The 15,511-nt window shown below is 38.2% G+C and overlaps 1 long non-coding RNA gene across 1 annotated transcript; it reads right to left on the minus strand.

The window, feature by feature from the left end:
- Nucleotides 1-128: 128 nt before the first annotated feature.
- On the minus strand, nucleotides 129-11,514 carry LOC136852437 (uncharacterized). Its single transcript, XR_010857137.1, has 4 exons — nucleotides 11,418-11,514; nucleotides 8,519-8,630; nucleotides 2,425-2,522; nucleotides 129-1,092 (listed from the first exon to the last, which is right to left on the minus strand). It is a non-coding gene; the product is annotated as an uncharacterized lncRNA (long non-coding RNA).
- Between the last annotated feature and the right edge of the window lie 3,997 nt (nucleotides 11,515-15,511).

The raw sequence follows: 15,511 nt of genomic DNA on the forward strand, positions 1-15,511 counted from the left end.
GTTTGCATTGGTAACTTTAATTGATGACAATGTATAACAAAAATAAATCCATTTAAACTGAAAACACTTGAGAAGCCAATTTAGAAACCAATTTACAATAAAATTACAGGTTAGTCAAGTCTCATGGAAATTCTGAGTATAATTTATTATATGAAGACAGTACTGTAATATTATAAACAATTTTCCTGCACAGCATTTTCAAAAAAAGATTCTATGTATGAGAAACAAGATCAGTGTCAATGAACACATGATTTCTATTTATATCAACAGAAGTATTTACGTAGACCATCACATGCCATTAAGCACTGTGTAGTAGTATTAGAAAAATACAGCTATCATAACATACTTGTGAAAGTAGTATTATTTACCTAAGAAGATAATTACATCATGTATACTTACAACACGTTATGCAGTTTTTTCACAATTTTACAAGTACAGTACATGCTGCTGGGATTAAGCATTTATCTTGTAAATTAATTCACCTTTCAAGCCAAGGTATGCATTATCTTCAATTTTTTTTACTAATAAAATTTTGTAACAAGTACATATTTACCAAACCCGCTGGTTTAGAACATTAAATTAAATTTATATATTTAATGGCAATTTGCATGTCCAATACAAAATGACCACGAATAATCAATAGAGAAATGACTTCTTTTATAACAAAACCTTCATAAACTTCCATAGTCATTCATTTAAAATGAAAAATGTTAATGCATTTACTCTAAACAAAATGCAAAAACTGTATACTCTTTGTAACACAGCAACCTATTGTATATAATTTTAACAAAAACCTGTTATATGGCTACCCTAATGACTGAATGTAACACAGGATATCACTATTGTGATTACTAATAAACCTTTTGTGAAGAGACCTAGGCGTCAAGATGAAAACAGGTTTCACTGATATTTGGTCATACATTCAGACTTCACACTGCCTACTTATTTTTTTGACTAGCTCCTTCCACTTTTTCCAGTAACAAAGCTTTCTGTAGTTTGTTACCATTACTGAGCACCCACTCTCTTACAACTTTGTATGTCTGACTTGCAATTCTATCCCTTTTATCCAACTGGCTTACAGCAAATTGGGACCTGAAAAGGAAAATATATATGAAAATGACTCAAAAATTATGTTAAGAATGATGATAAAATCATTGCTGCAAAAAAAAAAAAAAAAAAAAGTAAAAATTATAAAATTGTAGTTTATTCAAGCATAAAATGAGACCACGAATAAGATGGGTTAAGCTGTTAGGAGTGAGATGTGGGGTGAGACCATGACAACCATGTACTTTCACCATCAAATACAATTAAAATGGTTTTCTCAGCTGCTTATAAACAAATGGGATAGTAAAAGTAATGACTATGATGAACTGCCACTATCGATGAGGCAAATGTGCAAGTAACTGTCTTGCCATCATGCTGCCTGCTTTTATGTCTAACAGCCCACAGCCTAAGTAAGGTGACATAAAAAGAAAATTATGTACTGTAATGCAAGTAAAAAGTAACATTAACATAACAGCCAACAAAACAATTACAATATATTTCACAATATATTTCCTCTTAACTCTTCCCAAAAATGAATGCTGTTCACAGGAAAAATTCTAATAGTTTGTATGAAAATTTAACTCAATAGCATGAAAGAATCTAATTTACAAAGTTTGCTAAATAAGAGAATAACATTAATCTAATATGGACAAGGTCGCAAATTTAAAAATAAAGAGTAATGTGAAAGAAATATATTAGTATAGTTACAAGTAAACAAATAAAGATACTATCTCTGATACTGGACCACAAGTCCTGATTATGAAATTTTGAATCCAATTTCCATGAATGGCACATCTGAATACGGAATTACTGGCATGCCTGCCTTCATAGACTGGACATGGCTTCTAACCTCAGCTTATTACCATCCCTGGTGTGGCTCTGAACCTGCACCAGAGTTATGTCTACTTTTATGGGTCTGGATGTGATACATGGTACAGTATTTGCTCTTTCCTGGCAAGAGTTGGCTCTCAACAATAGTGTACTTTTGCCCTTGAAACAGCTGTGGTCTTAAGCCTAACACCAAACAGGGGGTTGGAAATGGCTCCTGAACAGTACTTAAAAATAACAAACAATCCCACTGGTCACTAAAGAACCCAAGGTAGCCAGGTAAGCTGTCAGTATCTACCATCTTTTCTCTTCTAGTTATGAAGTGTCTGGAATTCACTCACATGCATGAAAAGGTTATTTGAAAGTAGTGTACTGTACTGGTTTAGCACTGAAGCATATTTCATAAAACATCTCCATCAGATCTTTGCTAACCATATGCAGTGTAATTCATGGCCTAATTTTAAAGACATAAGTTTACTTAAATTGCTATATAAAAATGTAAAATTCCTCCAAGAAGTGCAAAGAAGATAACACCCAATGCTATGTAATTACTTGGAAGATGAACCCCCTTAATCCCATAATAAGGTCTTTTGTATTTCTTGTCCTTGCTCTTGTCTCTTGATTCCCATAATGAATCATCATGGAACACACTGAAAAAGAAGTGTATATATGAGCATACAGTTCCAAGTATCTTACAGGCTAATTATTAATTATAATTTTACAGTATAACTAACATAACCTTTGAAGCCATGGAAACATTACAAGCTTACTGTCGAAGAATAAATAAAGTTCCTGCTCTTACTAACCACAATTCTTCAATATTAGCTTTTTACTATATCTGATTGTTAGCGTATACTGCAATATGAAATCATTCATACACCTGATAAATGGATCAATAAGCTAGTGAATATAACTCTTTAACATCACACAAAATCTAATGAAAACACACCAGCAGGCGTACCAAAAGAATTTGAGATTAATGTTGGCAATCATCACAGATCAGCCCTTGGCCTTTGCTGTGTATTGTGAGTAATGGCAGAAGCTGCAAAGGCAGAAAAGGTGCCCTTTGTGAGCTGCTATATATGGATGACCTACTGATGATCAGCAGAATGTAAGGAAGATTTTATGGAAATGCTTAAATGGTAAAAGAGTGGCCCAGCAAAGATACAACTGATACTCAGGATCACAAAATATACATGAATTAAGAAATTTTGATGCTTGAAATCTATCATAAAAAGGAAGGGGGAAGAGAAAAAGCAGAGAACCACGTAGTGGTAAATGGACAGTTCTTGGAATATGCAGAACATATCTGTTACTTTAGGAACACAGGCTGTGAAGCAATGATTGAAGGGCAGAACGGAAAGAGTAACTGAAGCCTAAATAAAATGGAACGAGATGGCTAGACTAAAAATAAAAATATCCCACATGGAGAGAGCAGACTTCAGATGGTTACTTGAGGCCTGTACCAACCATGCAGCAGATGGGGTCAGACATGGAAAATGGAGATTCTGAAAATGTGTGACTATGGAATGTAAGAATGCACATTGAAAACGTGTGACTATGGAATGCATACGCGGAAATATATAATACTAATAAGTGGCAGAGAGACACTGTCCAGCAGCAAAATACACTGAGATATCAAAGATCACGGCAACCTGTACATGTGAAGGAGGGGATGGGGAGCAGTTACTCAGAAAGGTAACAGATGTAGAAGTAGCAGGAAAAAGACATATAGTAAGACCGAGGAAACCATGGAAAAGGGAAACAGGTGAAACTTACTGAAGACTTACACCAAAGGGAGTTTAGGCAGAAAGTGCACTGGGTGGAAGGGAATGAAGAGGACTCACTGAAAGAAGGAAAAGCTGACATGATAGAAAAAAATATGATGGTGATAATGTCACCAGCAACTGAAAAACAGCAATATAAGAGCATCTTAAATATGGTGGTAGCCTTCCTGTGAAAACAACTAACCACATATTTTTTCACAGTAAGCTGTACTTTACAAACACTGCAGTTCACTTACCTACACCCCTAATTACATTCATGAAATCAAACTGATAAACTTTACAAAATTTCTTCAATTAATTCAAAGCTGGAGAAACTAATGGAAAAATGAGCAACTTGAATACTAATGACCCAACTGCTTTGCAAGCTGAACTGAAAGTATGATGATAATGCTGTTGCAGAAGCTTCTCCATGTCTACTAAAAAGCCAGATGAACTGACATTTCTATTGAACATACTACAATAAGGGACAGGTATTCAGCTGCTCAGTGACACCATCATCAGCTTTACACCATGAAAAATTGTTTTACAATGAGTAAGACACAGAAAACATTGCAATATTCACTCGTGTTCAGTGTGATTTATACTAAGAGACAATGTTTGGAATCCCTTATAATCTCAAAGGGTTAGCATTAAATCAATCATGAGACATATAATGTTCTGATATTTACCCTTATGTACTCTTTACCAAATGTCTATTAATCTGTGTGCAAAATAATTTTTAAAATTTGGCCAAATCACCAGACTGACTTCTAAACCTAAACAAATTATACACGACTTCAAAATACCAAGAAGAAGCACCAAGATGTGAAAATTTCAATATCAGAGAATAACTAGAATCAATCATTTTGAAAAATGCTATACTGTACAGTGTTTACACCTAAATGATACTGTATACTGGTACATTTCTGGTTCCGGAGTGGACGCGTCATCGTCGTGGGACCTCTCCAGACGGCGGTGGAACGACGGCCGCCTGGATCAAACGTCCACAATACAACCCCACTGCGAAGACAAGGGAGGGGAGAAGAGGAGGAGTGGCTCCCCAATGCTCCGCAGGGTACCGCGCCTGGGGTGGCGCCGCGCAACTGGATCTCCAGTTTTTCTCTGAAGGGATATGGTAACCCGGCTACTATATCCCTACAATTAATCCTAGCCGGTGACATAGAATTAAACCCAGGCCCCTACACATGTCCCATCTGCAGCACACGAGTCACAGCTTCTCGCGCCGGGGGTGGATCAGTCCACTGCAACTTGTGTGGTGGGTGGGTACACCTTCAGTGCACCACACTGAGAACACTAAAAGACTACAATGTACATTGGAAGTGCATCATATGCCGTAACACACACACACAAACAAACAATAACAATACACAACAAGCACTTCCTATCCAACAAAACACCAACCAACCAACACCACACAGATCACCATCTCCCACATCTACCACACTTTCCTCCAATCCCAGAACACCATCACCCATTCCTACAAATCAAACATCCCCACAAACCCCAACACCCCATAGCACACACTCACCTAACGCCCACAGAAATGCACCACTAAATACACGCACTCACACACTTAGACATAATCGCCGCAACATAAACATCTTACAATTAAACATTGACGGCATTCACAACAAACACATTGAACTAAAACATTTCATGCACAAACAAAAGATCCACATAGCCATCATTCAAGAAACAAAACTGAAACACACACATAAAACACCCAACATACCAAATTACACAGCCATCAGACAAGACAGACAACATGGTGAAGGCGGAGGCCTCATCACATACATACACCATAACATATCCTACATTGAAAAACGCAGTACATCAGAACACTAACACAAGTAGACAGACACACAGAACTACAAGCATTTAATATCAAAATAGGGCACAATAAACAAATCACAATCATCAACACATACATCCCTCCAGAATATTCACCGGGTTTACCAGCAAACTTCACAATTAGACTGCAGGCGTTGAATACCCTCCCAGATATACTTCTGGGAAGAGATTTCAATGCCAAACACACAGACTGGTACGCCCATCAAGACATCACACAAAGAGGCACAGACATCTCAACACAATTAGATCAGCTATACATACTAAACAACACAGATATGCACACACACATACCACACCAAGCCAACTTTAGTCTCACTTCCCCAGACATAACATTTTGCTCACCCAACATAGAACCATCAATCACATGGAAAACACAAACAGACCTATCATCAGACCACCTTCCTATTTTAATAACACTCCGAACCACACATGACACTCTCACATACAAGACACACCATCCCTAACTATAAGCGCGCCGCCTGGGATGAGTACTTGGAAACCACTGAGGCTCATTTCCAGGAGTTAAACCACACACACATAACATCATCACAGACACTAAACAACACAACAATACAATTCAACGACATAATAAACAATGCAGACAAAAGAAACGTTCCTAAAGGCAACAGAAAACACTACAACCCAAACTTCACGCCTGACATAAACAGACTCATAACAGAACGAAACAATTTAAGAAATACACCAACCCCACACACACAAATCACAACAAATCGCATACATGATTTAAAACACAGAAATAAACACCAAATTAACTCAAAAACAGACAGAGAACTGGCAAACTTTTCAAGGTACACTAGACTACAGAACCAACCCATCCAAACTACACAAAACTATCAACAGTCTCATCAATTCAAACAGTGGGAACACTCAAAGTCACGCCTCAATCACCACATCTGACAAGATCCCTTCACGCAAACAACAAGCCAACATCTTAATAAACCACTATGCAAAAATCAGCCACCTACGCAAATACAAAGAAGACAGACACATCTACAGACGCAAACAACAGTTCCCATTAGATTACACAGTAATACTAGCCACAACAGAAGACACTGCTAGAATCATTAAACAACTTAAAAACTCTGCAGCCATGGGCATCGATAACATTTCAAACATTCATTTAAAACATCTAGGTCCCCATGGCACACAAACACTGACAAACATAGCCAATTATTCATACGCACACTGCATTATACCACATTTGGAAACTGGGGAAAATAATAGCACTTCTAAAACCAAACAAAACACCTACACAAGCAGCTTCATACAGACCTATAACTTTACTCTGCACACCATCAAAAGTAGTAGAACGCCTCATCTTACGCAAAACCACACCACACATACCACTGTCACCCACTCAACATGGCTACAGACCACACCACTCCACAACAACGCTACTCACCAACCTTACACAAAAAATACAAGATGGCATTAACTCCAGATGCCCACCACAAAGAACACTGCTAATCACAATAGACATAAGTAAAGCCTTTGACGCCATCTCTAGACCACTTCTCATCAACAAAGTTTACAACACCACACTACACAACAACACCAAACGCTGGCTCGCCAATTACTTAACAGACAGACAAGCATTTGTACACTACAATGGCGAGTCATCCAAAATCAGAAACTTCCCGAACGGCGTCCCACAAGGCTCCGTCCTAAGCCCAACACTTTTTAACCTATTCATGCATGACATACCAACACCACCTAACAACATATACATCTCATATGCAGACGATCTAACAATCATATCAATACATGCAGACAAAAACGTATGCTCCACACAAGTACAGACTTACATAACACAACTTGAAAACTGGCTCACACAAAACAGATTACAGGTAGCACCAACAAAATCCACAAGTACACTACTCACTAGTCACAACAAAGAACATCAGTACAGACCCACAGCAACGCTGAACAACACCACAATTCCACACACACACGAAACAAAAATCCTAGGAGTCACATACAACACTTCAGTGTCATTTGCTCCACATGTCAGTAACATCATCAAGAAATGCAGACCTAGACTAAATGCACTAAGATCACTAACAGGCACAACATTTGGACAACAAAAAGAAACGCTCATCACAGTATACAAACAATACATCCGCTCCATAATAAACCACGCCAGCCCAGCCTGGCACCCTGCCATATCCAACACACAACTAAGCAAACTACAAATAATACAAAACACAGCTCTGAGAATCATCCTTGGCAGTACACAATCCACACCAATAGAACACTTACACGCCGAAACCAAGATTCTCACCATCAGGCAACACTTAGACATGAGAGGCACACAATTCTTGGCATCGGTCATAAACAACACAAACAGCCCATGCTATTACCTTCACGACCACCCTCCAACACACAGGCAAATAGTGAATACACCACACAGACACTATACAGATATCTTGAATTCTATACCACCACCCACAAACAGCACACAAAAACAAAAAGCACATCCATACTCACCTCACCAGACAAGCACTTAATAACCTTCCCAACAACAAAATACTCTGGCACCCCCACCCAACATAAGCAGTACAGAAACACAGCTCTCAAGATTGGAGAGAGTACACCTGACTCGACTTCGCTGTGGTCATCACCAATCACTAAACACCTACAAACACCGCATAGACAACATCCAAACAGACATATGTCCACTCTGCCAAGTTAGTCCCCACACAATTACACATCTCTTAGTAGATTGCCCTAACTTGGCAGCCCTTAGACAACAACACAACATCCACACTACCACACAGTTATGGTCAGATCCAGTAAGCGTGGTGTCCTTCTTGCGCGGTGCAGGCTTCCTGGCATAACAAAGTCTGGGGAACCACAACAACAACAACAACTGGTACATTTCTGAAAACAAATCTAAAAAGACAATGTTATGCTACACTCTGTCACAGGGTGCATTTGTCACTGTCCCGCCAGGATAACAGGTTTTTGCATGTTCTTGATATACTAACTGTGCATTGTACACTCAGCGTTCATGAGACCTACTCAAGACTGAATAAGCTTCGTTGATAAAACAAAGTCTTCAAGCACTCTTGGACGATCCAGTCTTTCATCTGGATGCATCTACAAAGAAAAATTATTAATTCAAATCAATCATCTAAACCTCATCTATAACATGGGATAAGAGTTTATGTAGATGACATGAATCCATTGCACACCAATTCTCCTCTCAAATATGAACCACTGCAAAGCTCAAACTTATGATATTTAAGATGGTACAGTACTGTAGTTGTAAATTTGTCACTGCAATAACAACTACGGTCTGCTGAGAGTTTATGTAGATGACATGAATCCATTGCACACCAATTCTCCTCTCAAATATGAACCACTGCAAAGCTCAAACTTATGATATTTAAGATGGTACAGTACTGTAGTTGTAAATTTGTCACTGCAATAACAACTACGGTCTGCTGATCTTTCTTGTATAATGGTAAGTCATATGCAGATTAATCTGAAAATCTGAAACATAAGAACAAACTTTCGAACTGGAATTGACAATATGCATCTAATATTAATGGCTCTTTAGTAGTTATTCAATATGACAGTACTTTATTCACAAGACCCACTTACAAAATTATTCACCACCAAATGTATTAAAAACAAAACAGCTGATTTCAACATTCAATTCTCTTTACTTCATCACAACCAAATCACTCAAGTATGCCCAGTTGCTTGTCTTTAAAGGTCTTCAGACACTACACTCTTATTTAACAGAGAAATTAGCAATAGCATTGAGCAAGTGCTACCTTAAGCCTCTGTTACCCATAAATTATCTGCCTCAATTGTCACATACCTTCTGCACTGTAAGCAGCTGAGATTTCTCATGACTTCACTGAAATGTATGATCACCACAACTTCTTATCTAATTTTCTTAATGTCTTTCATTCGTTTATTGTGAAAAAAGTGTGAATATTATACCTTGGCAGATAAGCTGTCCATTGCCTGATACAGCCTTCCAGATCACAAGGGCTAATTGTAAGTACTGTAACTACACCATCATTTTTCTGAAAACAACAGTTCCTGTCTATCCAAAGACTTGTGTTCATTTTTTTACCTTTGTATCATTTTGTGCTGCTTAAATCTTTCCTCTAATTGACTGACTGTTGCCTAGTTCAATTCTAAAAGCTGGTTACTCTGACATTAGCCAGCTTTAGGTTAGGCATATTTAGGTTTACAGTACTGCATAAAGAATGAGTTGGACTATGCCCACTTCTCTGTAATGTAATTTGGTGTTTTTTAGCATTCTGCATTAATTTTTTTTTGTTTTATTTTCCTAACATTAATGAATGATGTTGTTTTAATTAAGTATGCTGTTTTTGCAATATTGTACATTATGCCCTATTGGCATTTGGAAGCATCATGCTTCCTTAGTATGTTTTACATGTTGGCAGGTCTCCTGCTTTGTGATTTAGGTATTCTATTAAAGCTAGTTCCCACTTATCTTGGGGTACTACCATACTATCTAATCATCTCCCAAGCACTTAGAGAGAGTTGGAAGAGAAAGCCTTTTCCTTCAGAATACCAAGAGGACAACCAGCCCAATCAACAAAATCCTGTCCCCACCACTCGTCATCCTCTAAGGATAAAGAGAAAAATAAAGCAGCCTCTGGATCAGCAAAATAAAGAAGAAACTAATCTAAATCTCTTTTTGAAGAAGTCTTGCTGAAGACTGGTCACAAACATTACTGACTAAACTTACAGTTTCTCCTTCAGTCTTAGGCAGCGATCAAAAGTTGGCATTCTTTTACAAAAGTCGGGAAAAGTCATGAGAAATCATGAGGGATAACCCCATGAGAAGACTCCCAGAGGCTGCCATCCATCTCAAGCAGTCCAAAATACTGAGACCACCCCTCTAGAGAAGATCATATACAATAGACAATCTGCCACTGAAGGAAAAGGAAGCATGATATACATTCATAATAAATGTTAGTATTACTCTAGCATACAAACCTAAAGCCTTGTGGAAAAAACAAAAGTTAGTATTCTGTAAAAGCCACTGTATAATTTTTAAAATACGGTGAAGTCCTATACAAGAAACTCCTTCAAAGAAACGGGTTACTAAAGCTAGAGAAACACATTAAAGAGTTAATTTTTGTTAAGAGTATCCCTGCCACACTAAACCATCATTATGATAAAGCTTCATCATTAGTCAAAGTCTTTAATCACAGCAGCATCATTGGCAACAGCCAAAAGGAGTTGGGACTGACAGCAGGCTGAGTGGGATGCTACTCCCTCCTCTCACCTCCTTGCCACTGGTCAACTACCTTGTCACAAAGTTGGACTGAACTGAACTGAAAGCCAAACTGTCAGCTCCTGAATAATTTGTCTCACAGAAAAGGAAAATAATATGACCATTGAAATTTATATATAAAACTCTACTAATGCAGCCTTTGTTTTTCAATGAAACCTTAAAAAGAGGGTTTCCTTCCTCAATAATAATAATAATAATAATAATAATAATAATAATAATAATAATAATAATAATAATAATAATAATAATAATAATAATAATAATAACCCTATAGGTTTGTTCTATCACTAACTTATGACAATATAAAAAATAAATGATCAATTCCATACCTGAAACAAAACCCAAATTCACAGCTCACAAAAATGAAACCTTAGCCACCACCTCTTCCACAAAAAAATTTTCTTTTTTATCACTACAGGATATTAGTACTACTGAATAAGGACCTTCCCAAAATGTTGGGATTATGAGCATAACCTTGAAGCCAATACATAAATTTCTTTTTTTATCACCACAGGATATTAGTACTGAAAAAGGACCTTCCCAAAAATGTAGGGATTATGAACATAACCCTGAAGCCATAACACAAACTCTGAAGAAACCTTGTTTGACAGGTGAATGACAGAATCCATAATTTCACTGGCAGTGAGTGTTCTTTCACTCCTAGCACTTCATAGTGGGTCTTTAGTGAAGCTCTGAAAAGAAAGTTGTGTTAATTAATTTTCCTTTTAATGTCATCATGTACTTGTTACAAAACTGGTAGTATTTCTAAAGTGCTTAAATGCCAATAAGCTTGTGTACGGCAAACCTAATTATGATACTGTACCTTGGCACGTTCTGCAAATTCACCCAGTTGCCCTGGCTCTACAAGGAATATGTTCCCAAATTGGAAAGGTGAGTAAATGAACATTTTCTGTTGTGTTCCATAATGGTGTGAACTACAGTAAAGTATTTTTTCAGAAAATCTTACTTACCAATTTTAATATGATCTTTGGGTTGATTTTTCTTGATATACACTTTCAAAAAATTAAAAAATACAAATAATTATCAACAGCGATATTAGATAACCAATGACAGATCCACGGAGGAGGGTTTGGGAGGCTTATGATCATTAAATAGTCTACTCCTGAAACCAGTTACCACTTTTTACTGTTAAAAATAAATCACAATTCATCCTTCACATACTGTACCTTGATGTGTCTAACACTCATGCAGTCAAATAGTGATGGCAACAAAGGCTCCCTTGAATAAACATATATGACTTCTGTACTTCAACTTATGTCCCATAATAGTAGCCAATAACTTAAAGTGTCTTGAAAATTCTTGGGTATATAGATTTAATTTTAACGACTAATCTAGTTCTTACTCTCCTTTCTCAAAAATTAAGATAATGTAAACTTCACAACCTAAATCAAGGCACAAGACATCAACTGTTCAAAAATCTGACAAAAACTTTAAAATTCACTTAAACATTTGGTAAAAAATAATTTTACAACCAAAAATTTGCAGCGGGGGGGAGCCTTGACATTTGCATTAACTGCAAAAGTAGCTGCTGCCTTGGTTGTGTATGCCTAAATGTTTGAGAGCAAGCATGCAACAAAGATATGGTTTCCACTTCTCAACCTCTTGCATTATCGTACCTGATGCTGACATATCCGGTAAAGAATGTAAGGGGAGATATGCAATAATGTCAGTCTTCTTTGTCGAGGAGACAGAGGAAGCCAAAAAGAACACAATTGTTCCCTATGCTTGACAACCACCTTAGTAAAGGTGTGCATGGACTAGTCAAGGGAGTCTGAAAAATGCTCTATCTAAGCAGCCAAAAAATTTGCAGAAGAGCAGAAACAATCTCACTTGCTATTCGTCTATTGCTGCTATAGGCATTTCTGAAAAAGGGCAGCTTCCTCGTATCATAAGATATCACTCTCCTCTTTGTTATAGAGAGGGGGAAGAAATGGGGAAGAACTTTCAGAAGAAACTTTCTAATGGAGCAATTTAGCCATTAAGTCTGTTCAGTGCCAACTTAGCCTGTTTTGGAGACGGAAGGTTCCAGCCTAGCAGTCCTAAGGGACCTCAAATAATGAACCACTGGTTCCTCAAAGAAATCAGGAAATTTGCTAGCACAAACCTTGATTAGTCTCTAAACATCTGATAATACTACCTGCTCTTCATCAGCATCATAGTCAAATTTGCAAGCTGCAGGCTCATAGAGGGGAAATCCTTGGAAAGCAGGGGTGGCGGCAGCAGAAAACGTCCTGCTCCCTGAGATGAAAGGAGTTTCAACTTCTCTAAAAAGGAATTAAATGGAAGCAAAAAGCCTGCTTCATACCAGAGGATGGTTGGCTCCACTTTGTGCCATGGCACCTTGCACCAAAGAATCATCTGCATAGGAAACATAGCCTTCCTGACTATTCACACCATCCTGCACTGACATCGAGGTGGCAGGAGGCAAAACCAAAAATCCTGAAGGAGCCAACCTCAAAATATTTGGCTGAGGGGAAGATACTCCATTCTGCTCTGCTACTGAGAAAGTAGCAATCAAAGAAGGATCTGCTTGACTAACAGGTGAATATGCCAAAATCTCGGCGCTGAAAAGATGACAGTGAATGCCTACAAGAGTGTCGAGAACACCTTAGAGGCTTGAGAACGTCTAAAAGATGCTTGAGAATGTTTAAAAGAAGCTCGAAAATACTTCAAATCCTGCCTTGGAGAATGCTCAGGAGTAGCCCAAGTCAACAAAGAAGGGGGCAGAGACTGGAAGAGCAATGTCTGAGAAGAGCAGGAACTACAATAGAAGCCTCTGCTTCTTCAAGCAACAGGAGAAACTAGCACAGTCTTATGAGGCAGGTGTCAAAAGTTGATTGAGAAAGGAAGGAGAATGTGGAGAACAAATGCGTTTACACACCCGGTTGTGGCTACTATGAAAATCCCTCCCATTGGAGAAAAAACGTGAAAATGAACTGGCATAGCCAGATTGCCTGACAGACCGAGAAGAACGCGGGTGCCTAGTGCCAGGTGAAATTCTAACGGTTGGGAAGCGTTTGGTGTCATGCGAGAGCCTACTGTCAAAGAATGCTTCTGATGGCAGGCGAGCACATACTATCAAGAGTGCTTCCAATGCAAGGCAAGCACCTGCTTACAGGCAAGCGGCTGCTTACAGGCGAGCGCCTGCTTCCAGGTGAGCGCCTGCTTACAGGTGAGGGCCTGCTTCCAGGCGAGTGCCTGCTGACAAGCGAGCGTATGATGTCACGTGAATACCTCTGAGTGAATACTACATCATCTTGCGAGGGAAGCTACAGGAAGAACCTGGGTAGGGATCGCTAGGAGTATGCAGCCTCCAGCAAGGCCTAAGGGTTACAAAATTGGAAACTGAGTGAGTGTGCCTAATCTTACCTAGCACATCTGCCTCCTGCCTGCTTCTGGTCCCTAAGCGCTCACTCCACAAACACAGTTGTGGGCACACTACACTGTTTGTGTTACGTCAAGTTATATAACTTGAAATAGTTTTATTTTATAACTTTCTCTTTCATACTCTTATTACATTATAGAAACTGACACTGAATTTCCTTATTTATAATTTAATCATCTTTAGCATTACAGTACTTTATTTGATATTTCATGTCTGTATTTTATTCCTTGAACATTAGCGTTTTCTGAAGCAGAAATGTTACTGAACTAATTCTACCAAAATTCGCTTCATCTCAGTGTTTTTAATCTTTCAGCGACCGAGTGCCAACCTGTACGTGACACGCAGCAGGTTGGCCAAAGGAAGAAGACAATGGGCACAAATTGCTTCCACTCCCAGGCATACCCAGCTACCCTGTACCTCCAAAGGTAGAAGGAGCGTCACAGGGCATGGCTAGGTATGGCTAACAGGGAGGGAGGGTGTTGGCACTTCATCTGCTGCAAGGAGGTAACCCAAAAAAGGATGAATAATTGGGTCGATAAAGCAACAAGTAGCCCTAAGACTAGTTACCTTGCTTTTAATTACCAAACAACATATCTTGAACAATATGGGGAGCTTTGAGAGGACAAAATTCTGAAAGCAAAGCATTACTTGGAAAACAAGGAGAGCAGTAAGAGCTGTCATTTGAAAGGTTGTGAAAAATGAGAAACTCACTCCTAACCTCATTTCCTGTCCTACCAACCAATACACTGATCTAGCGACCACTGTTCCTACACTTAACACACTGGTTATGACCATTGTAAACTGAAGAGCACAGCGGGTATGCACCCTCTTACCTGACAGACTGAAAAAGACTTGTCTTTCTCCTCTTTGGAAGATATCCTATATATACAACACAAGAAAACCCAAACCAAATTTAGATAACTATCTAATCAATGAAATCACATACACACTCTCAAATGCATCCTCATAGGCCAACGAAAGAGAAAAACTTAATGGAAAACTATAAATGCTCAAGTCACCGAAAAGGGATGGGTGAATAGACGGTTCACACTAAATAACCCTATTAATTTTTTACTTTTCACACTCTATTGTCCTCCTGCCTAATGCAGAAAATACAGCTATCATAATAGAGAGGTGGGATTCATTTCAAACCAACAAATTTAATAAGACAGATTTTGAATCAAACTAGAAGCAATTATAAATATGGTTCATTAGTGCTATTTGAAAATTAAAATTCTTACATAATCTTGGATATTTTAAAAGCCTACACCACTACATGTCCAAAAA

Source organism: Macrobrachium rosenbergii, chromosome 25 (assembly GCF_040412425.1).
Source record: "Macrobrachium rosenbergii isolate ZJJX-2024 chromosome 25, ASM4041242v1, whole genome shotgun sequence".
Classification (NCBI taxonomy): Eukaryota; Metazoa; Arthropoda; class Malacostraca; order Decapoda; family Palaemonidae; genus Macrobrachium; species Macrobrachium rosenbergii.